A 20,652-nucleotide genomic window follows, 5' to 3' on the forward strand; every position below is an offset into this window, starting at 1 on the left:
AGGTTTAAGACAGCAGAGTGGCGCAGCGGGAGCGTGCTGGGCCCATAACCCAGAGGTTGATGGATCTAAACCATCCTCTGCTAAGGTTTAGGTTTCAGGTGAATCTTTGACTGATTCTTGTATTGAAACAAAGGCCAACACCCATTCAGCCCACAGCTGTCTTCTCTAACTCTTTGGGAATTACATTTATGATTCCTGCTAAGGTGAGAGTTTAAACATCTTATAAGTCAATCTCAACAGTACAGTTACAATCCATCCAACGCCCGGAGAATACAGTGACTTGAATGAATGACATATTTCACTGGTTTGTGCATGACATTCTCATGGAACCCAGCATTCATGATGTTGAAGCCTGAGGTCTGCCTATATGAGAACCCTCTAAATTTGGTGTTGTGTGTACTCAGCTGAACATGAGCTGATCAGGTATGTTGCAAACTACTCCATGATAAAAACACAGGACATTGCTATTATTTATTTCCCGGTTTATGTATAAAGGTAAGAAGTAAAGTCAAAAAAAGGCTTGTTTCCACCCTGTTTCGAACAGGGGACCTTTGGCGTGTGAGGCGAATGTGATAACCACTACACCATGGAAACTGCTGCATGAACACACCTTTGTCAAGACTTACAAGTTGATATTCGGCCGATGGAAAACATGTGGCTCGCAAGTCTCATTGCTGTTATTAGCTGCATTGCATTTCTTGCCTTTTGTGGATGTTGTTATATCCCTTGTGCACGTAGAATGTGTTCAACGTCGTAGCATTTCAAACGCTCTTCCTCTTAACCGAGTTCATGAACAAAAGTTGTTATGCAGGCATTGGTGGTTCAGTGGAAGAATTCTCGCTTGCCATGCGGGAGACCCGGGTCCGATTCCCGGCCAATGCATCTGTTACTTTTTTTAGATTTTAAATAATATTCATAAGGGACAAAAGCAATGTTTGTGACAACCGCAAGACACAGGCATTCCACTCAGAAGGCATATTGGACTCACCAAAGACTGAAGCAGAGTACTACAAGTTACTCCCATCCAAAGACAATGACATTGGGCCATCGTAACAAGAGATTTTCTAATAATTGGGGGAGTAATGAATCAAATTTAATAGTCACTTTCTGCGGCGCAATTGGTCAACGCGCTCGGCTGTTAACTGAGAGGATAGTTGTTCAAGCCCACCCAGGGACGATGCTTTGCCACGAGCACAATTTGAGGGTTCTCTTGTACAGCCCGTGTCCTTCTCTAAATTGGCACAATAGCTTCGAGATAGAACGTGTGCCACGTTTGCAACCGTGCTTGTTTAAAACAGTGATAATCAATGCTCTCCCCTCAAATTGGCTATCCGTTGAGTATAGGGTTATAGGCATCAAGTTGAAATCCATGATGTTCCAGGCGCTGTAGCTGTCAGTCAAGATGCCTGTTTGTTAAACGGGAGATGTTTGGCTGAAATCCTGTCAGTGTCTCGGTGTTTTTTCTGTATCACTTTCTCAGTTTGTTCTCAAACCACATGAATGTGGGCCTAACTTCTATTCGTTTTGAATGAAATCCCAATGGATCCACATAGTTTGATGTTGACTACAATTTCTTAATAAGAAATGCCATTTTAAATGTGGACAAAACCAGCACTCAGAAATAAACACGACTTCAGTTGGGTTCCAAATCACTTTACTAGTAGTTTGTCTGGATACTAATCAGAGTAAGCCCTATTAGGCTTAAGACAGCAGAGTGGCGCAGCGGGAGCGTGCTGGGCCCATAACCCAGAGGTCGATGGATCGAAACCATCCTCTGCTAAGGATTAGGTTTCAGGTGAATCTTTGACTGATTCTTGTATTGAAACAAAGGCCTACACCCATTCAGCCCACAGCTGTCTTTAACTCTTTGGGAATTACATTTATGATTCCTGCTAAGGTGAGAGTTTAAACATCTTATAAGTCAATCTCAATAGTACAGTTACAATCCAGCCAACGCCCGGAGAATACAGTGACTTGAATGAATGACAGATTTCACTGGTTTGTGCATGACATTTCCATGGAACCCAGCATTCATGATGTTGAAGCCTGAGGTCTGCCTATATGAGAACCCTCTAAATTTGGTGTTGTGTGTGCTCAGCTGAACATGAGCTGATCAGGTATGTTGCAAACTACTTCATGATAAAAACACAGGACCTTGCTATTAATTATTTCCCGGTCTATGTATAAAGGTAAGAAGTGAAGTCAAAAAAAGGCTTGTTTCCACCCTGTTTCGAACAGGGGACCTTTCGCGTGTGAGGCGAATGTGATAACCACTACACCATGGAAACTGCTGCAAGAACACACCTTTGTCAAGACTTACAAGTTGATATTCGGCCGATGGAAAACATGTGGCTCGCAAGTCTCATTGCTGTTATTAACTGCATTGCATTTCTTGCCCTTTGTGGATGTTGTTATATCCCTTGTGCACGTAGAATGTGCTCCACTTTGTAGCATTTCAAACGCTCTTCCTCTTAACTGAGTTCATGAACAAACGTTGTTATGCAGGCATTGGTGGTTCAGTGGAAGAATTCTCGCTTGCCATGCGGGAGACCCGGGTCCGATTCCCGGCCAATGCATCTGTTGCTTTTTTTAGATTTTAAATAATATTCATAAGGGACAAAAGCAATGTTTGTGACAACCGCAAGACACAGGCATTGCACTCAGAAGGCATATTGGACTCACCAAAGACTGAAGCAGAGTACTCCAAGTTACTCCCATCCAAAGACAATGACATTGGGCCATCGTAACAAGAGATTTTCTAATAATTGGGGGAGTAATGAATCAAATTCAAAAGTCAGTCTCTGCGGCGCAATTGGTCAGCGCGCTCGGCTGTTAACTGAGAGGATAGTTGTTCAAGCCCACCCAGGGACGATGCTTTGCCACGAGCACAATTTGAGGGTTTTCTTGTACAGCCCGTGTCCTTCTCTAAATTGGCACAATAGCTTCGAGATAAAACGTGTGCCACGTTTGCAACCGTGCTTGTTTAAAATACTGATAATCAATGCTCTCCCCTCAAATTGGCTATACGTTGAGTATAGGGTTATAGGCATCAAGTTGAAATCCATGATGTTCCAGGCGCTGTAGCTGTCAGTCAAGATGCCTGTTTGTTAAACGGGAGATGTTTGGCTGAAATCCTGTCAGTGTCTTGGTGTTTTTTCTGTATCACTTTCTCAGTTTTTTCCTAAACCACGTGAATGTGGGCCTAACCTCTATTCGTTTTGAATGAAATCCCAATGGATCCACAGAGTTTGATGTTTACTACAATTTCTTAATAAGAAATGCCATTTTAAACGTGGACAAAACCAGCACTCAGAAATAAACACGACTTCAGTTGGGTTCCAAATCACTTTGTTACTAGTAGTTTGTCTGGATACTAACCAGAGTAAGCCCTATTAGGTTTAAGACAGCAGAGTGGCGCAGCGGGAGCGTGCTGGGCCCATAACCCAGAGGTCGATGGATCGAAACCATCCTCTGCTAAGGTTTAGGTTTCAGGTGAATCTTTGACTGATTCTTGTATTGAAACAAAGGCCAACACCCATTCAGCCCACAGCTGTCTTCTCTAACTCTTTGGGAATTACATTTATGATTCCTGCTAAGGTGAGAGTTTAAAACTCTTATAAGTCAATCTCAACAGTACAGTTACAATCCATCCAACGCCCGGAGAATACAGTGACTTGAATGAATGACAGATTTCACTGGTTTGTGCATGACATTCTCATGGAACCCAGCATTCATGATGTTGAAGCCTGAGGTCTGCCTATATGAGAACCCTCTAAATTTGGTGTTGTGTGTGCTCAGCTGAACATGAGCTGATCAGGTATGTTGCAAACTACTTCATGATAAAAACACAGGACCTTGCTATTATTTATTTCCCGGTTTATGTATAAAGGTAAGAAGTAAAGTCAAAAAAAAGGCTTGTTTCCACCCTGTTTCGAACAGGGGACCCTTCGCGTGTTAGGCGAATGTGAAAACCACTACACCATGGAAACTGCTGCAAGAACACACCTTTGTCAAGACTCACAAGTTGATATTCGGCCGATGGAAAACATGTGGCTCGCAAGTCTCATTGCTGTTATTAACAGCATTGCATTTCTTGCCTTTTGTGGATGTTGTTATATCCCTTGTGCACGTAGAATGTGTTCCACTTCGTAGCATTTCAAACGCTCTTCCTCTTAACCGAGTTCATGAACCAACATTGTTATGCAGGCATTGGTGGTTCAGTGGTAGAATTCTCGCTTCCCATGCGGGAGACCCGGGTCCGATTTTCGGCTAATTCATCCGTTGCTTTTTTTAGATTTTAAATAATATTCATAAGGGACAAAAGCGATTTTTGTGACAACCGCAAGACACAGGCATTCCACTCAGAAGGCATATTGGACTTACCGAAGACTGAAGTCGAGTACTCCAAGTTACTCCCATCCAAAGACAATGACATTGGGCCATCGTAAAAAGAGATTTTCTAATAATTGGGGGAGTAATGAATCAAGTTTAGAAGTCAGTCTCTGTTGCGCAATTGTTCAGCGCGCTCAGCTGTTAACTGAGAGGATGGGGGTTCAAGCCCACCCAGGGACGACACTTTGCCACGAGCATAGTTTGAGGGGTTTCTTGTACAACCTGTGTGCTTCTCTAAATTGGCACAATTGTTTTGAGATAAAACGTGTGCCGCGTTTGCAACCGTGCTTGTTTAAAATACTGATAATCAATGCTCTCCCCTCAAATTGGCGATACGTTGAGCATAGGGTTATAGGCATCAAGTTGAAATCCATGATGTTCCAGGCGCTGTAGCTGTCAGTCAAGATGCCTGTTTGTTAAACGGGAGATGTTTGGCTGAAATCCTGTCAGTGTCTTGGTGTTTTTTCTGTATCACTTTCTCAGTTTGTTCTCAAACCACATGAATGTGGGCCTAACTTCTATTCGTTTTGAATGAAATCCCAATGGATCCACAGAGTTTGATGTTGACTACAATTTCTTAATAAGAAATGCCATTTTAAATGTGGACAAAACCAGCACTCAGAAATAAACACGACTTCAGTTGGGTTCCAAATCACTTTGTTACTAGTAGTTTGTCTGGATACTAACCAGGGTAAGCCTTGTTAGGTTTAAGACAGCAAAGTGGCGCAGCGGGAGCGTGCTGGGCCCATAACCCAGAGGTTGATGGATCGAAACCATCTTCTGCTAAGGTTTAGGTTTCAGGTGAATCTTTGAATGATTCATGTATTGAAACAAAGGCCAACACCCATTCAGCCCACAGCTGTCATCTCTAACTATTTGGGAATTACATTTATGATTCCTGCTAAGGTGAGAGTTTAAACATCTTATAAGTCAATCTCAACAGTACAGTTACAATCCATCCAACGCCCGGAGAATACAGTGACTTGAATGAATGACATATTTCACTGGTTTGTGCATGACATTTCCACGGAACCCAGCCTTCATGATCTTGAAGCCTGAGGTCTGCCTATATGAGAACCCTCTAAATTTGGTGTTGTGTGTGCTCAGCTGAACATGAGCTGATCAGGTATGTTGCAAACTACTTCATGATAAAAACACAGGACCTTGCTATTATTTATTTCCCGGTTTATGTATAAAGGTATGAAGTAAAGTCAAAAAGAGGCTTGTTTCCACCCTGTTTCGAACAGGGGACCTTTCGCGTGTTAGGCGGATGTGATAACCACTACACCATGGAAACTGCTGTAAGAACTCACCTTTGTCAAGACTTACAAGTTGATATTCGGCCGATGGAAAACATGTGGCTCGCAAGTCTCATTGCTGTTAGTAGCTGCATTGCATTTCTTGCCTTTTGTGGATGTTGTTATATCCCTTGTGCACGTAGAATGTGTTCCACGTCGTAGCATTTCAAACGCTCTTCCTCTTAACCGAGTTCATGAACAAATGTTGTTATGCAGGCATTGGTGGTTCAGTGGAAGAATTCTCGCTTGCCATGCGGGAGACCTGGGTCCGATTCCCGGCCAATGCATCTGTTGCTTTTTTTAGATTTTAAATAATATTCATAAGGGACAAAAGCAATGTTTGTGACAACCGCAAGACACAGGCATTGCACTCAGAAGGCATATTGGACTCACCAAAGATTGAAGCAGAGTACTCCAAGTTACTCCCATCCAAAGACAATGACATTGGGCCATCGTAACAAGAGATTTTCTAATAATTGGGGGAGTAATGAATCAAGTTTAAAAGTCAGTCTCTGTGGCGCAATTGGTCAGCGCGCTCGGCTGTTAACTGAGAGGATAGTTGTTCAAACCCACCCAGGGACGATGCTTTGCCATGAGCACAATTTGAGGGTTTTCTTGTACAGCCCGTGTCCTTCTCTAAATTGGCACAATAGTTTCGAGATAAAACGTGTGCCACGTTTGCAACCGTGCGTGTTTAAAATAGTGATAATCAATGCTCTCCCCTCAAATTGGCTATCCGTTGAGTATAGGGTTATAGGCATCAAGTTGAAATCCATGATGTTCCAGGCGCTGTAGCTGTCAGTCAAGATGCCTGTTTGTTAAACGGGAGATGTTTGGCTGAAATCCTGTCAGTGTTTTTTCTGTATCACCTTCTCAGTTTTTTCCTAAACCACGTGAATGTGGGCCTAACTTCTATTCGTTTTGAATGAAATCCCAATGGATTCACAGAGTTTGATGTTGACTGCAATTTCTTAATAAGAAATGCCATTTTAAATGTGGACAAAACCAGCACTCAGAAATAAACACGACTTCAGTTGGGTTCCAAATAACTTTGTTACTAGTAGTTTGTCTGGATACTAACCAGAGTAAGCCCTATTAGTTTTAAGACAGCAGAGTGGCGCAGCGGGAGCGTGCTGGGCCCATAACCCAGAGGTCGATGGATCGAAACCATCCTCTGCTAAGGTTTAGGTTTCAGTTGAATCTTTGACTGATTCTTGTATTGAAACAAAGGCCAACACCCATTCAGCCCACAGCTGTCTTCTCTAACTCTTTGGGAATTACATTTATGATTCCTGCTAAGGTGAGAGTTTAAACATCTTATAAGTCAATCTCAACAGTACAGTTACAATCCATCCAACGCCCGGAGAATACAGTGACTTGAATGAATGACAGAGTTCACTGGTTTGTGCAGGACATTTCCATGGAACCCAGCATTCATGATGTTGAAGCCTGAGGTCTGCCTAAATGAGAACCCTCTAAATTTTGTGTTGTGTGTGCTCAGCTGAACATGAGCTGATCAGGTATGTTGTAAACTACTTCATGATAAAAACACAGGACCTTGCTATTATTTATTTCCCGGTTTATGTATAAAGGTAAGAAGTAAAGTCAAAAAAAGGCTTGTTTCCACCCTGTTTCGAACAGGGGACCTTTCGCGTGTGAGGTGAATGTGATAACCACTACACCATGGAAACTGCTGCAAGAACTCACCTTTGTCAAGACTTACAAGTTGATATTCGGCCGATGGAAAACATGTGGCTCGCAAGTCTCATTGCTGTTATTAGCTGAATTGCATTTCTTGCCTTTTGTGGATGTTGTTATATCCCTTGTGCACGTAGAATGTGTTCCACTTCGTAGCATGTCAAACCCTCTTCCTCTTAACCGAGTTCAAGAACAAACATTGTTATGCAGGCATTGGTGGTTCAGTGGTAGAATTCTCGCTTCCCATGCGGGAGACCCGGGTCCGATTCCCGGCCAATGCATCTTTTGCTTTTTTTAGATTTTAAATAATATTCATAAGGGACAAAAGCAATGTTTGTGACAACCGCAAGACACAGGCATTCCACTCAGAAGGTATATTGGACTCACCGAAGACTGAAACAGAGTACTCCAAGTTACTCCGATCCAAAGACAATGACAATGGGCCATCGTAACAAGAGATTTTCTAATAATTGGGGGAGTAATGAATCAATTTCAGAAGTCAGCCTCTGTGGCGCAATTGGTCAGCGCTCGGTTGTTAATTGAGAGGATGGTGGTTCAAGCCCACCCAGGGATGACACTTTGCCACGAGCACAGTTTGAGGGTTTTCTTGTACAGCCCGTGTCCTTCTCTAAATTGGCACAGTAGTTTCGAGATAAAACGTGTGCCACGTTTGCAACCGTGCTTGTTTAAAATACTGATAATCAATGCTCTCCCCTCAAATTGGCTATCCGTTGAGTATAGGGTTATAGGCATCAAGTTGAAATCCATGATGTTCCAGGCGCTGTAGCTGTCAGTCAAGATGCCTGTTTGTTAAACGGGAGATGTTTGGCTGAAATCGTGTCGGTGTTTTTTCTGTATCACTTTCTCAGTTTTTTCCTAAACCACGTGAATGTGGGCCTAACTTCTATTCGTTTTGAATGAAATCCTAATGGATCCACAGAGTTTGATGTTTACTACAATTTCTTAATAAGAAATGCCATTTTAAATGTGGACAAAACCAGCACTCAGAAATAAACACGACTTCAGTTGGGTTCCAAATCACTTTGTTACTAGTAGTTTGTCTGGATACTAACCAGAGTAAGCCCTATAAGGTTTAAGACAGCAGAGTGGCGCAGCGGGAGCGTGCTGGGCCCATAACCCAGAGGTCGATGGATTGAAACCATCCTCTGCTAAGGTTTAGGTTTCAGGTGAATCTTTGACTGATTCGTGTATTGAAACAAAGGCCAACACCCATTCAGCCCACAGCTGTCTTCTCTAACTCTTTGGGAATTACATTTATGATTCCTGCTAAGGTGAGAGTTTAAACATCTTATAAGTCAATCTCAACAGTACAGTTACAATCCATTCAACGCCTGTAGATTACAGTGACTTGAATGCTTGACAGATTTTACAGGTTTGTGCGTCACATTTTCATGGAACTTATCCTTCATGATGTTGAAGCCTGAGGTTTGCCTATATGAGAACCCTCTAAATTTGGTGTTGTGTGTGCTCGGCTGTACATGAGCTGATCAGGTATGTTGCAAACTACTTCATGATGAAACACAGTACCTTGCTATTATCTATTTCCTCTTTTATTTATAGAGAAAAGAAGGAAAGCAAAAAAAAAGCATATTTTCACCCTGTTTCAAACAGGGGACCTTTAGCGTGTTAGGCGAATGTGTTAACCACTACACCATCAAATCCGCTGCAAATTTGGGACCTTTATCAAGGCTTACAAATTGATATTCGGCCGATGGAGAACATGGTGCTCGCTAGTCTTATTGCTGTTATTTGCTGCATTGGATTTCTTGCCTTTTGTGGATGTTGTTATATCCTTTGAATACGTAGAATGTGTGATGTAACATTATTTGGTATTAGGAAGGGACCTTTATTTTGAAGGAGAGTTGCTCCTTCCTCTGGTTTCCGGTAGTCTGCGCATGACAGTCCGACGCTCACTTGTTCACACACGAGACGTATTTATGTGTTTCTGCGCTCAAAGTTTGTTGTTTCTTCCCACGAAGTGCCTTAGAAACATTGTCTGTAAGTCTTGTGTCTGTTTTATGAGTAACATGAACACGTTGTGTGTGCGTGTAAATGTAAAAATAGTACTGTGTGACGATAGCTTGTTCTCATGTTTTAGCTTGTTGCTACTTAGCATTTAACTTCTTTGCTTGCTAGCTCACTCCTCTAAAGGAGGGTGCAATCTTTGTGTCTCTCCTCAGTGTATAATGTATATTATCCTGTGTTGTTTACAAGCATTCTATATGTAAATCTTATTCATGTGTGGCTTTGAGTGTTCGGACTATTTACATACGTTTATGAACACTGTTTACATGCTATTGTATGGGCCGTGTGTGTATGTGTGAAAACATGTAATGCAGCAAAAATGTACGGACATGTTGTTACTTAGTAGTGTTCATTTGACATGTATTTTATGTCTCTTTATACAGTTTTACAAAAACGAAAACAAAATCAATACAAGGAAAAGAGAAAACAAAGGAAGAAATTACCAATTCGACAAAAAAAAGGTGAAGTGCATTGACTGTGAAAACCACTAAAGCTTCTTAAAGATAAAAGGCCTGGACTCTTTCTTCCATTTCCCGGTCCCGTAACCCAGAGGTCGATGGATCGGAACAATCTTCTGCTATGATTTAGGTTTCAGGTGAATTTTTAACTGACTCTTATATTGAAAGCAACACCCATTCTGACTACAGCTGTCTTCTCTAATTCTTTGGGAATTACTCCTATGATTCTTGCTAAACTGAGAGTTTAAACATCTTATAAATCAATCTAAATAGTACAGTATCAATCCATTCAACGCCCGTACATTAAAGTGACTTGAATGAATGACGATTTCACTGGTTTGTGCGTGACATTTTCATGGAACCCAGCATTCGTGATGTTGAATCCTGAGGTCTGCCTATATGAGAACCCTCTAAATTTGGTGTTGTGTGTGCTCAGCTGTACATGAGTTGATCAGTTATGTTGCATACTACTTCATGATGAAACATAGGACCTTGCTATTATTTATATCCTTGTTTATTTATAGAGGTAAGAAGTAAAGCAAAAAAAAACTATAACTTATTTCCACCCTGTTTCGATCAGGGGACCTTTCGCGTGTTAAGCGAATGTGATAACCACTACACCATGGAAACTACTGCAAGTCTCAAACCTTTATCAAGACTCACAAATTGATTTTCGGCCGATGGAGAACGTGGTGCTTGCTAGTCTTATTGCTGTTATTAGCTGCATTGCATTTCTTGCCTTTTGTGGATTTTGTTATATCCCTTGTACATGTAGAATGTGTTCCACTTCGTAGCATTTTTTTGTCCGTCGCAGCCCGCATTTCAAACGCTCTTCATCTTAACCAAGTTCATGAATACTGTCTGCTCCACAGGCTTTGGTGGTTCAGTGGTAGAATTCTCTCTTGCCATAAGGGAGACCCGGGTCCGATTCCTGGCTAATGATCTCTGTTGCTTTTATTACATTTTAAACAATATTCATAAGGGACAAAAGCAATGTTTGTGACAACCGCTAAACACAGGCATTCCAGTCAAAAGGCATATTGGACTCACCAAAGGATGAAGCAGTGTACTCCAAATTACACCCATCTAAAAACAATGACATCGGGCCATTGTAACATGAGATTTTATAATGTTTCGGGGAGTAATGAATCAATTGTAGAAGTCTGTGTCTGTGGCATAAACAGTCAGCGCGTTCGGCTGTTTCTGAGAGGGTTGTTTTTAGCCCACCTAGGGACGAGATTTTGACACGAGCACCCGGGTTGGGGGTTTTCTTGTACAGCCCATGTCCTTCTCTAAATTTGCACAAGATTTCTAGTTAAAACATGTGCCACGTTTGCAACATAACTTTCAGCCATGCTCGTTTAAACTAATGTAAATGAGTGATAATCAATGCTATCGCTTCAAATTGGCTATCAATTGAGTATAGGGTTATAGGCACCGAGTTGAAATCCATGATTTTCCAGGCGCTGTAGCTGTCAGTCAATGTGCCTGTTTGTTAAACGGTAGATTTTTGGCTCAAATCCTGTCAGTGTCTTGATGTTTTTTCTTTATCACTTTCTCAGTTTGTTTTCAAACCACATGAATGGAAGACTAAATGCTATTCATTTTGACTGAAATCTCAATGGATCCACAGAGTTTGATGTTTACTACAATGTTTTTAGGGACCGATGTCCCAAAGGGACAGAGGACCCTATTGAATTTGTAGCGTTTTATTGTATTAGGGACCGATGTCCCAAAGGGACAGAGGACCCTATTGAATTTGTAGCGTTTTATTGTATTAGGGACCGATGTCCCAAAGGGACAGAGGACCCTACTGAATATCTAGCATTTTTTAATTATTATTCTTTATTATAATACGGCCGCCTCTTTGATCTCTAATTTTACATCCTTAACATGCTTCAAAACTCATCAAATTAGACATCAGGACTGGCGAAAATTGCGATTTAATCAAAAAACCAAACCCCAAAACTCAAAATTGCGCTCTAGCACCCCCTAGGAAGAAAACACGGACAAAACTGCCTCTAACTCCCAGTAGGAATGTCGTAGACACATAAAACAAAACCTTTATGTAGGTCTCAGTTAGACCTATATGTCATCCACTGACAATCCCCAGCAAAAATCAACAAGAATTTTCCAACTCCCCCTTTAACTTGCCTTTTGTCAAACATTTCCTCTGAGGCTGTTTGTCGTGTCGGCTTCAAATAAGCACAGGAGAGAGATTGAACCCTTCTGATTAAATGTTGATGAAAGAGTTTATAAACTAATCTAAGAGACTGATGTACAATACATGTGTATACAACTTTTTCTCTGTTTAATAATTCATCCATCCATCCATCTTCTACCGCTTATCCGTGCTTGGGTCGCGGGGGCAGTAGCCCAATCAGGGAAGCCCAGACTTCCCTCTCCTCAGCCACTTCCACCAGCTCTTCCCGGGTGATCCCGAGGCGCTCCCAGGTCTGCTGAGAGACATAGTCTCTTCAGCGTGTCGTAGGTCTTCTTCATGGTCCCATACCGGTGGTACATGTCCTGATCACCTCAACAACAAGGCTTCCTAATAAAATGCCCAAGCCACTTTAAAATTGTTATTACCATTATTACCAATGGTTGTTAATCAAATGTTGGGAAATGTTTGTGAGTATGTGATACACGATTGTAAAATATCTAATTAAGTAGGACTTAAGTAGACAGTCTCTATAAATGTGTCTTTTCATTTCAATAGGCTTGTCCTGAGAGGTGTCGTCGGAGACGTGTAGCCATCAGGCGCGCCGGACGGAGGGGGCAGGTTGGTGACCCCATTTTTCCCCTTACTCTGCAGTCACACAGCCGGTGATCATTGACGATGCGGCAGCCCAGTGGGCGTTTAGCTCATATGATTTCATGTTGGGTGGTTTCTCCGCATTCGTTCCAAAATGCTACAATGTTATTTATGTTCAATGACATTCTTCCCGCCAAGTCTCCCGGGATCTTTAGTTCCCATCGTCCAATCACGGCCATCAGTCCTGAGTTGCACTCATCACTGGTTGTGTGAACGTAGGGTTAGTGTCAAGATGCACCATATGTACAATTTCAGGTGCCAGCGGTCCGTGGGGAACCAGGGGTCATCAGGGAGGAGCCTGCTGTCCAGGAGGAAGCCCAGGTGCCGCTGCAGGTCTTCAAAGATAAGGTTGCTTCTGTTTTTCTACCTAGTGATAGTGGTAGTGTTAGTGAACCTCAGTCCGTCTGCGGTCGTGTGGCAATGGTCGAGAGGGATCGTTGGGGAATTACGTTAGCTAAGGTTGTGCGCAAATCTTTTCACCAGGGGGATAGCAGGTCTAGTTACGGAGGGATGCAATGCATGGACAGTGCATCAAGTAGTATAGCTAATCATGTGGTGAAAAGCGTGTTTTCGGGGGAGACACAGGATCTCGATCGCATCCTGTTTTCCGGCGACAAATTGTACAGTATTATGCGCAACCTGGGTATTTTTAGCCATCCGTCACATTATTTTTCCGTGCCGGATCTACCTAGTCATGTAGTTATTGACGAGCAGTTGTTTAGTTTCCATTTTAGTCAACACCCAGTATCCGGTGATGTGGGTGTTGAGCAGGAAAACAGTCCCTTTGTGACTGCGTAATGGATTAGATGGAATTTTCAGGCAGTACAGCACGTGTCTGCTGACACTGGTAACGTCTATATCTGCCATCATCTGTGAGGATGGACAGTTCGCTGTGGTCGACAGTCTCTCACATAGTAGCTGTGGCCAGTGTAATACTGCACTTTTCCTGTTTAGATGACCTGCATCACTATATCTGTTGTTTGGCTGACGCTCTCAGTCCAGGGCCGAAGCCTTTTGAGCTGTGTGCCGTTGGGGTTAGTGTAGGTGCAAGTCCAGCATTATCTTGAGCTTCTGTAGAAAGTTGCATCTTTGAGATGAACACTGCTGCAGCACCTGAGCTTAGTGACATCAATGATGTTTGTGTCACCACCTCCTTGTTTGAGAGTGATGCAGGTCAAGCTGTGAGCCACGCACAATCCGGTGTTTCTGTGGAGGGTGGCTTAATAGAGATGAGCACTGCTCCGGCACCAGGATTTAGTGACCTCGAAATCATTTTTGCAGCCCCATCTGTTTGTCAGAGTGGGGCTGGTGATGAAGCACTGTCTGGCGCTTCTGTTCTCACTTTTTTAAGTGAAGTTAGCAGTGGCTCAACAGCAGAATTTGTTGCCAAAAAAGCGTAAGATTTTTTTTTCCAGTGAACGCATGTCAAAATATTTAAAGTGTTTTGATAGCGTTATAGTCAACTCCGATGTAGTGTTCATCACTGCATCAAAGAGTGAGAAACAGTTTTTCCGTCCCCTCGGTGATGATGTTTGTAGAGCGTTGTGTAGTCGATTAAAGGTAGATTTTATGAATGTTGGTGGTTTGGTGCATAGAGAGGTTCCTACTAAGGTGTTCACTGCCTTAGCGAGAAAATAGTTCGGGCAATATATCAAGCAGTCCAGGATGAAGTGTGTCAAGACTTGGGCTACAGAGATTGAAATCCAGGACACTGCAGATTATTTAGGCATTGACATTTTTACATTTGATGATGGTCGTTGTTTATAGTTGCAGCAGTAAATGTTTGTCAGCGGACTGCATTTACTTGGAGAATGTCGGTTGCCAGCATTTCGAGTATGTTCTTTGTGTTTCAAAGCCTGGAGTGCAAAACTGTCATGGTTATTGAAAATTAGGCAGGGATATAGGCTGTTGCACTAGGTCTTCAGTGAAAGATGGAGCGGGGCAGGCAGTAGTTGGGATAGATTGTCTAGATTCAGGTAAACATTTTATAGAGGTTGTAGAGGAAAGTACAATAAGGAGGGATTCTAGTGCAACAAAGTATTTAAAGCGTAATAAAAGACTGCAGGATACATTAAATCCCAGGGGGTGAACAAGGGGATGGATCAAATGCAGAGAACAAATTTCGCAAATTGTGTGACAATCATTGGTCTTTTAACTTTAAATGTTAGACATCGAGAGAGACGTGCCCCGCTTTATAGGAAAATGTATAGTAAGGACTTGAACTTCAGGGAAAGCAATAAAGATATAGTTTTGAGCACAGAGAAAGGGTGAAAGCAAGCAGTGTAGGGAAGTACAGGGATAATTTGGATCTCAGGGTTAAAGCAAGCAGTGTATGAAATACAGGGATAATATTGAGCACAGGGAAAGGGTTAAATCCGTGAGTAAAGTTTCGAGTGAAATAAAATACAGGGATAATTTGGAACACAAGGACAGGGTTAAAGAAAAGAGTGTAGGGAAATAGAGGGATAATATTGAGCATAAGGACGGGTTAAATTCGGGAGTAAAGTGGTGTGTGAAATAAAATACTGGGATGATTTGGAACACAGGGACGGGGTTAAAACAAACAGTGTAGGGACTTATAGAGATAATTTACAACAAAGGGACAGGGTTAAAACAAACAGTGTAGGGACATAAAGAGATATTTTAAAACACAGGGTCGGGGTTAAAGCAAGCCGTGTATGAAATACAGGGATAATATTGAGCACAGGGAAAGGGTAAAATATGTGAGTAAAGTGGCGAGTGAAATAAAATACAGGGATAATTTGGAACACAAGGACAGGGTTAAAGAAAAGAGTGTACGGAAACACAGGGATAATTTCGAGCATAAGGGAGGGTTAAATTCGGGAGTAAAGTGGCAAGTGAAATAAAATACAGGGATAATTTGGAACACAGGACAGGGTTAAAGCAAACAGTGTAGGGGCATAGAGAGACCATTTAGAACACAGTGTAAGGGTTAAAGCAAGCAGTGCAGGGAAATATAGACATGATTTAGAACACACCGAAAGGGTTCAAGCAGACAGTTTAGGGAAACAGAGGGATAATATTGAGCACAGGGTAGGGTTAAATTCGGGAGTAAAGTGGCAAGTGAAATAAAATACAGGGATGATTTGGAACACAGGGACAGGGTTAAAACAAACAGTGTAGGGACATATAGAGATAATTTAGAACATAGGGAAAGTGTTAAAGCAAGCAGTGAAGGGTAAAAAGAGGGATAATATTGAGCACAGGGTAGGGTTGAATTCGGGGGTAAAGTGGCAGGTGAAATAAAATACAGGGATAGTTTGGAACACAGGGACAGGGTTAAAACAAACAGTGTAGGGACATATAGAGATAATTTACAACACAGGGTCAGGGTTAAAACAAACAGTGTAGGGACATATAGAGATAATTTAGAACACAGGGAAAGGGTTAAAGCAAACAGTGTAGGGAAACACAGGGACAATATTGAGCACAGGCAAGGGTTACATTCGGGAGTAAAGTGGCAAGTGAAATAAAATACAGGGATAATTTGGAACAAAGGGACAGGGTTAAAACAAACAGTGTAGGGACATATAGAGATATTTTAAAACACAGGGTCAGGGTTAAAGCAAGCCGTGTATGAAATACAGGGATAACATTGAGCACAGGGAAAGGGTTAAATTTGTGAGTAAAGTGGCGAGTGAAATAAAATACAGGGATAATTTGGAACACAGGGACAGGGTTAAAGAAAAGAGTGTAGGGAAATGCAGGGATAATATTGAGCATAAGGAAGGGTTAAATTCCGGAGTAAAGTGGCGAGTGAAATAAAATAGAGGGATAATTTGGAACACAGGGACAGGGTTAAAGCAAACAGTGTAGGGACATATAGCGATAATTTAGAACACGGTGAAAGGGTTAAAGCAAGCAGTGCAGGGAAATATAGAGATGATTTAGAACACAGCGAAAGGGTTAAAACAAACATTGTAGGGACATATAGAGATAATTTAGAACACAGGGAACGTGTTAAAGCAAGCAGTGAAGGGAAATATAGATTTAATTTAGAACACAGGGAAAGGGTTAAACTAGGCAGTAAAAGGCAGTATAGTGTTAGTTTAAAACATAGGCAGCAAGTGATAACTAGTGTACAGCTGAGTCGGAAGCAGAGGCTGGAGAGGTCTGTAGATTTTGGTTTTGTCATAGATAGTTTTTTGGATAAGGTTAGACATGGACATGTAGTGTTTGTCATAGGCTGCTGTTCAAATATCAGGTGCTGTGCTGTGAGAGGTAAGTATATGCAGCAAGTTTAGCAACGGCTGGCATTGCAAATAATTGTAATAGTGAGCATTATCCGCATAGTATGATAAGTGTGTTGATCCCTGTCTCATTGTTGCGTCCAGAGGTCAGTTGTGGATTTGCTTTACGCATCCCTTTTATGAAGGTGTTGGCGTTGCCTAAGTGTGATCAGAATGGCGTACATGGGCCCGTTACTTGTGTTCCGGCAAACATTGTACAAACCACCAATCGGTTGCTACGGTCCAGTACGGAGGCGTCTCTGCTTCAAGTTGAGTTAAAGCGGAATCTAACTTACAAAGGACACTATGAGTATCAATTTGTTGACTCGTGGCATGTCAAACGGGCTATGGATTACTTAAAGAGAACCAATGTCTTGATTAAAGACATTGAGTTCAACAAGGAATGGTTAAATGATTTTTGTAGGGAAGAAGAGGTTGTTGTAGAGGATGGTCAGGCTGGTCAGGGTGACCAGGTTGTTGTTGACAGACAGTCCAGTGAGGATGAGGCTGTAGAGCAGGAAATTGGGGCAGAAGAGGTAGCAGAAGACATGGCACAAGATGAAATGTTACATGACAGACAACAGCACTGCATGTTTCAAGACACTTGTCTTATGCCTGTTGCTATTGGTCAGGAAGCAATAGATCAGTATTTTGAGCATGTTTTAAGTCTTGCCTCCGCGGAAGGTAATAGTCCGGTTAGAATGCTTTCGGACAAATGAAATGAGGCGGTGTGTTTCCCTGTGCTGTTTCTGACGAGTATAAATTATTTCCACACCAGCCGCATGCATCGCTTAACATTGTCTCGCTATTTTAATAATCATATAATGCATTCTGGTGGCCATTTTGCGCGCAATGTGGAATATATATCCTTGAGACAGTATTTGTCCAAAATAGACCAAGTGATATGTAGCATTTTGGTCGCGATGCGTAAAGGTAAGGGGTGTCAGCATTCTCAGTGGAATTGGTCAAAGACGACAAGTCTCTGAAGCGCTTTCTACAGTTTGATGACGGTTTTCATTTCCTTTGGCCCATTCGCGGGACGCCAGCTTTTTGGTCTTTGGCTCAGAAAGACCTTTTGGCTTGTGTCCGCCAATTAGGGATTCCATCATGGTTCTGCTCCTTTTCTTCTGCTGATTTGCGCTGTCAGAATCTCCTTGCCAGCATCCTGAGACAGGACGGCGGACAGTAGAACAGTTACAGAGTGGGCCGATAGGTGCGAGCTGTTGCGTCGCAACCCGGTCACAGCCCCGAGGATGTTTGACTACAGGTGGCGCTGTTTTTTGAAGGAAGTACTCATGTCCCCGTCTCAACCAGTTGGCAAGATTGTAGATAAGTAATCGAAATGAGTTCCAGCAGCGTGGGTCCCCCCATGTTCATGTGCTGTTTTGGATTGAGGGAGCTCACCAAATTTATAAAAAAAACACCGACTTAGAAGTTGCATAGTTTATTGACAAATATGTAACCTGTGAGCTATCCTCAGACAATTACACAACATTGAACGTTGTGTCATCAGTTCAAACGCATTCAAAACGGCATTCAAAGTCATGTCGTAAAAATAAAACAAAATGCTGTTTCAATTTTCCAAAACCGATATCTGCACGCACTTTCATCTGCAAAATCAAAGAATGGGTTTTTTGCTAAAAAGGGAACGAGGACATGGGGTAGTTGTATTTCAGAAAACAGGCCACAGTGAAGCTGTCTGGACGATGAGGGACAAAATATGCCAAAGGAGGTTGCGCGGTTGATTATGTCGAGAGAAAGGGATGCCATGGAGAGGGAGGAGCCTTTTGGTAGTATAGAAGAGTTGTTTGCCAGTGTGGGCATCAACCAGGATGTCAGGGGTATTTGTTGTCAAACCCCATGATGCAGAGACGGAGGCAGGCATAGAATATGAAAACATGATTTAATTTAAACTAAACAAGAACAAACAAAAAGCACGCACGTGGGCGGAATAACACACTAAGGGAGCTAGCACTGGAAGCTAGAAAACAAAAAGGAACTTTAGCATGGAAGGTAGTGGATAGCAAACAGAAAAACTAGAAATAACTAATGCTAACAGAAAAAGCTTACCGCTACGACGACCAGGACAAAATGTAGCATGACAGGTAGTAGCTGTAACAAAACGACACGACAGGTAGCACGACAAGTCATATGTGGCAACGACAATATAATACAAATGACAGTACAATGATCCAGCCCTGACTGGAGGAACAAAGCAGGTAAAATAGGAGCTGGCTGATTGACATCAGGTGTGACCAGATGCCAATCAGCCGCAGCTGAGTGAAAATAGGACACGGGGAGACAAACAGGAAGCTGAACCAAAATATGAGCACTACACAGGAACCAAGGACAGGAAATATTAAACACAGAGGAGAAACTAAAACACAAACAAACTGTCAGTGACAACTCTGACACAGGCAGTCTTTGAGCTCGCTTATAGGCGGCTGGAGACTAAGAATAAGGTGGTTTATAGGCGAGGAGTAAACGACACCTGGGTTAACCAGAGTAATAGGAATTTATTGAAGTGTTGGAACGCTAACATGGACATTAGCTTTGTCACTGACGCCTACGCAGTCATCATATACATAGTAAAGAACATCACAAAAGCAGAGACAGAAATAGGTCTGTTATTGAGCGATACCCTTAAAGAAGCAAATAAACAAGGAAATCTCTCTGCTCAAGATGCTTTAAAGGGGAACATTATCACAATTTCAAAAGGGTTAAAAACCATAAAAATCAGTTCCCAGTGGCTTGTTTTATTTTTCGAAGTTTTTTTCAAAATTTTACACCTCCCGGAATATCCCTAAAAAAAGCTTTAAAGTTCTTGATTTTCCCTATTTGCGATGCGACTGTCCATTTCCCTGTGACGTCATACAGGGCTGCCAATACAAACAACATGGCGGTTACCACAGCAAGATATAACGACATTAGCTCGGATTCAGACTCGGATTTCAGCGGTTTAAGCGATTCAACAGATTACGCATGAATTGAAACAGATGGTCGGAGTATAGAGGCAGATAGCGAAAACGAAATTGAAGCGATTCAACAGATTACGCATGAATTGAAACAGATGGTCGGAGTATAGAGGCAGATAGCGAAAACGAAATTGAAGAAGATATTGAAGAAGAAATTGAAGCTATTGAGCGAATAGCTATTGACGCTATTCGGCCATAAAATGGGTGTAAATAATGAAGTGGCCCATAGCATGGCTGCCTTATTAGCATCGCCGGTAAAAATGTGGGGACCAGACGATCAGGACTTTCGCATCTTGTGACACTGGAGCAACTTAAATCCGTCGATTGGTAAGTGTTTGTTTCGCATTAAATGTGGGTATCTAGTTTCAAATGTACATACAGCTAGCGTAAAAAGCATGTTAGCATTGATTAGAGTAGCATGTTAGCATCGATTACCTGGCAGTCATGCTGCGACCAAATATGTCTGATAGCACAAAAGTCAACAACATCAACACAACTCACCTTTGTGATTTCGTTGACTTAATCGTTGCAAATGCATCTGCAGGTTGTCCATACATCTCTGTGCCATGTCTGTCTTAGCATCGCCGGTAAAATGTGCAGACACTCTGGCAAATTCAATGGGAGTCTGGCGGTAGAATTTTTGCCAGTGGTGCAACTGGAATCCATCCCTGTTAGTGTTGTTACACCCTCCGACAACACACCGACGAGGCATGATGTCTC

At 42.2% G+C, this 20,652-nt stretch overlaps 11 non-coding genes across 11 annotated transcripts; 5 read left to right on the plus strand and 6 right to left on the minus strand.

Annotated features, from left to right (window-relative positions):
* Nucleotides 1-521: 521 nt before the first annotated feature.
* trnav-cac (transfer RNA valine (anticodon CAC)) lies at nt 522-594 on the minus strand. The gene has a single exon. It is a non-coding gene; the product is annotated as a tRNA-Val (tRNA).
* Nucleotides 595-811: 217 nt separating this feature from the next.
* On the plus strand, nt 812-882 carry trnag-gcc (transfer RNA glycine (anticodon GCC)). The gene has a single exon. It is a non-coding gene; the product is annotated as a tRNA-Gly (tRNA).
* Nucleotides 883-2,215: 1,333 nt separating this feature from the next.
* Nucleotides 2,216-2,288, minus strand: trnav-cac (transfer RNA valine (anticodon CAC)). Its single transcript has one exon. It is a non-coding gene; the product is annotated as a tRNA-Val (tRNA).
* Nucleotides 2,289-2,505: 217 nt separating this feature from the next.
* On the plus strand, nt 2,506-2,576 carry trnag-gcc (transfer RNA glycine (anticodon GCC)). Its single transcript has one exon. It is a non-coding gene; the product is annotated as a tRNA-Gly (tRNA).
* A 1,340-nt stretch (nt 2,577-3,916) lies between these two features.
* On the minus strand, nt 3,917-3,989 carry trnav-aac (transfer RNA valine (anticodon AAC)). Its single transcript has one exon. It is a non-coding gene; the product is annotated as a tRNA-Val (tRNA).
* A 1,627-nt stretch (nt 3,990-5,616) lies between these two features.
* Nucleotides 5,617-5,689, minus strand: trnav-aac (transfer RNA valine (anticodon AAC)). Its single transcript has one exon. It is a non-coding gene; the product is annotated as a tRNA-Val (tRNA).
* Nucleotides 5,690-5,906: 217 nt separating this feature from the next.
* trnag-gcc (transfer RNA glycine (anticodon GCC)) lies at nt 5,907-5,977 on the plus strand. The gene has a single exon. It is a non-coding gene; the product is annotated as a tRNA-Gly (tRNA).
* Nucleotides 5,978-6,198: 221 nt separating this feature from the next.
* Nucleotides 6,199-6,272, plus strand: trnan-guu (transfer RNA asparagine (anticodon GUU)). The gene has a single exon. It is a non-coding gene; the product is annotated as a tRNA-Asn (tRNA).
* Nucleotides 6,273-7,308: 1,036 nt separating this feature from the next.
* On the minus strand, nt 7,309-7,381 carry trnav-cac (transfer RNA valine (anticodon CAC)). The gene has a single exon. It is a non-coding gene; the product is annotated as a tRNA-Val (tRNA).
* Nucleotides 7,382-7,598: 217 nt separating this feature from the next.
* Nucleotides 7,599-7,669, plus strand: trnag-ccc (transfer RNA glycine (anticodon CCC)). The gene has a single exon. It is a non-coding gene; the product is annotated as a tRNA-Gly (tRNA).
* A 2,780-nt stretch (nt 7,670-10,449) lies between these two features.
* On the minus strand, nt 10,450-10,522 carry trnav-aac (transfer RNA valine (anticodon AAC)). The gene has a single exon. It is a non-coding gene; the product is annotated as a tRNA-Val (tRNA).
* Between the last annotated feature and the right edge of the window lie 10,130 nt (nt 10,523-20,652).

Source organism: Nerophis ophidion, linkage group LG01 (assembly GCF_033978795.1).
Source record: "Nerophis ophidion isolate RoL-2023_Sa linkage group LG01, RoL_Noph_v1.0, whole genome shotgun sequence".
Taxonomy (NCBI): Eukaryota; Metazoa; Chordata; class Actinopteri; order Syngnathiformes; family Syngnathidae; genus Nerophis; species Nerophis ophidion.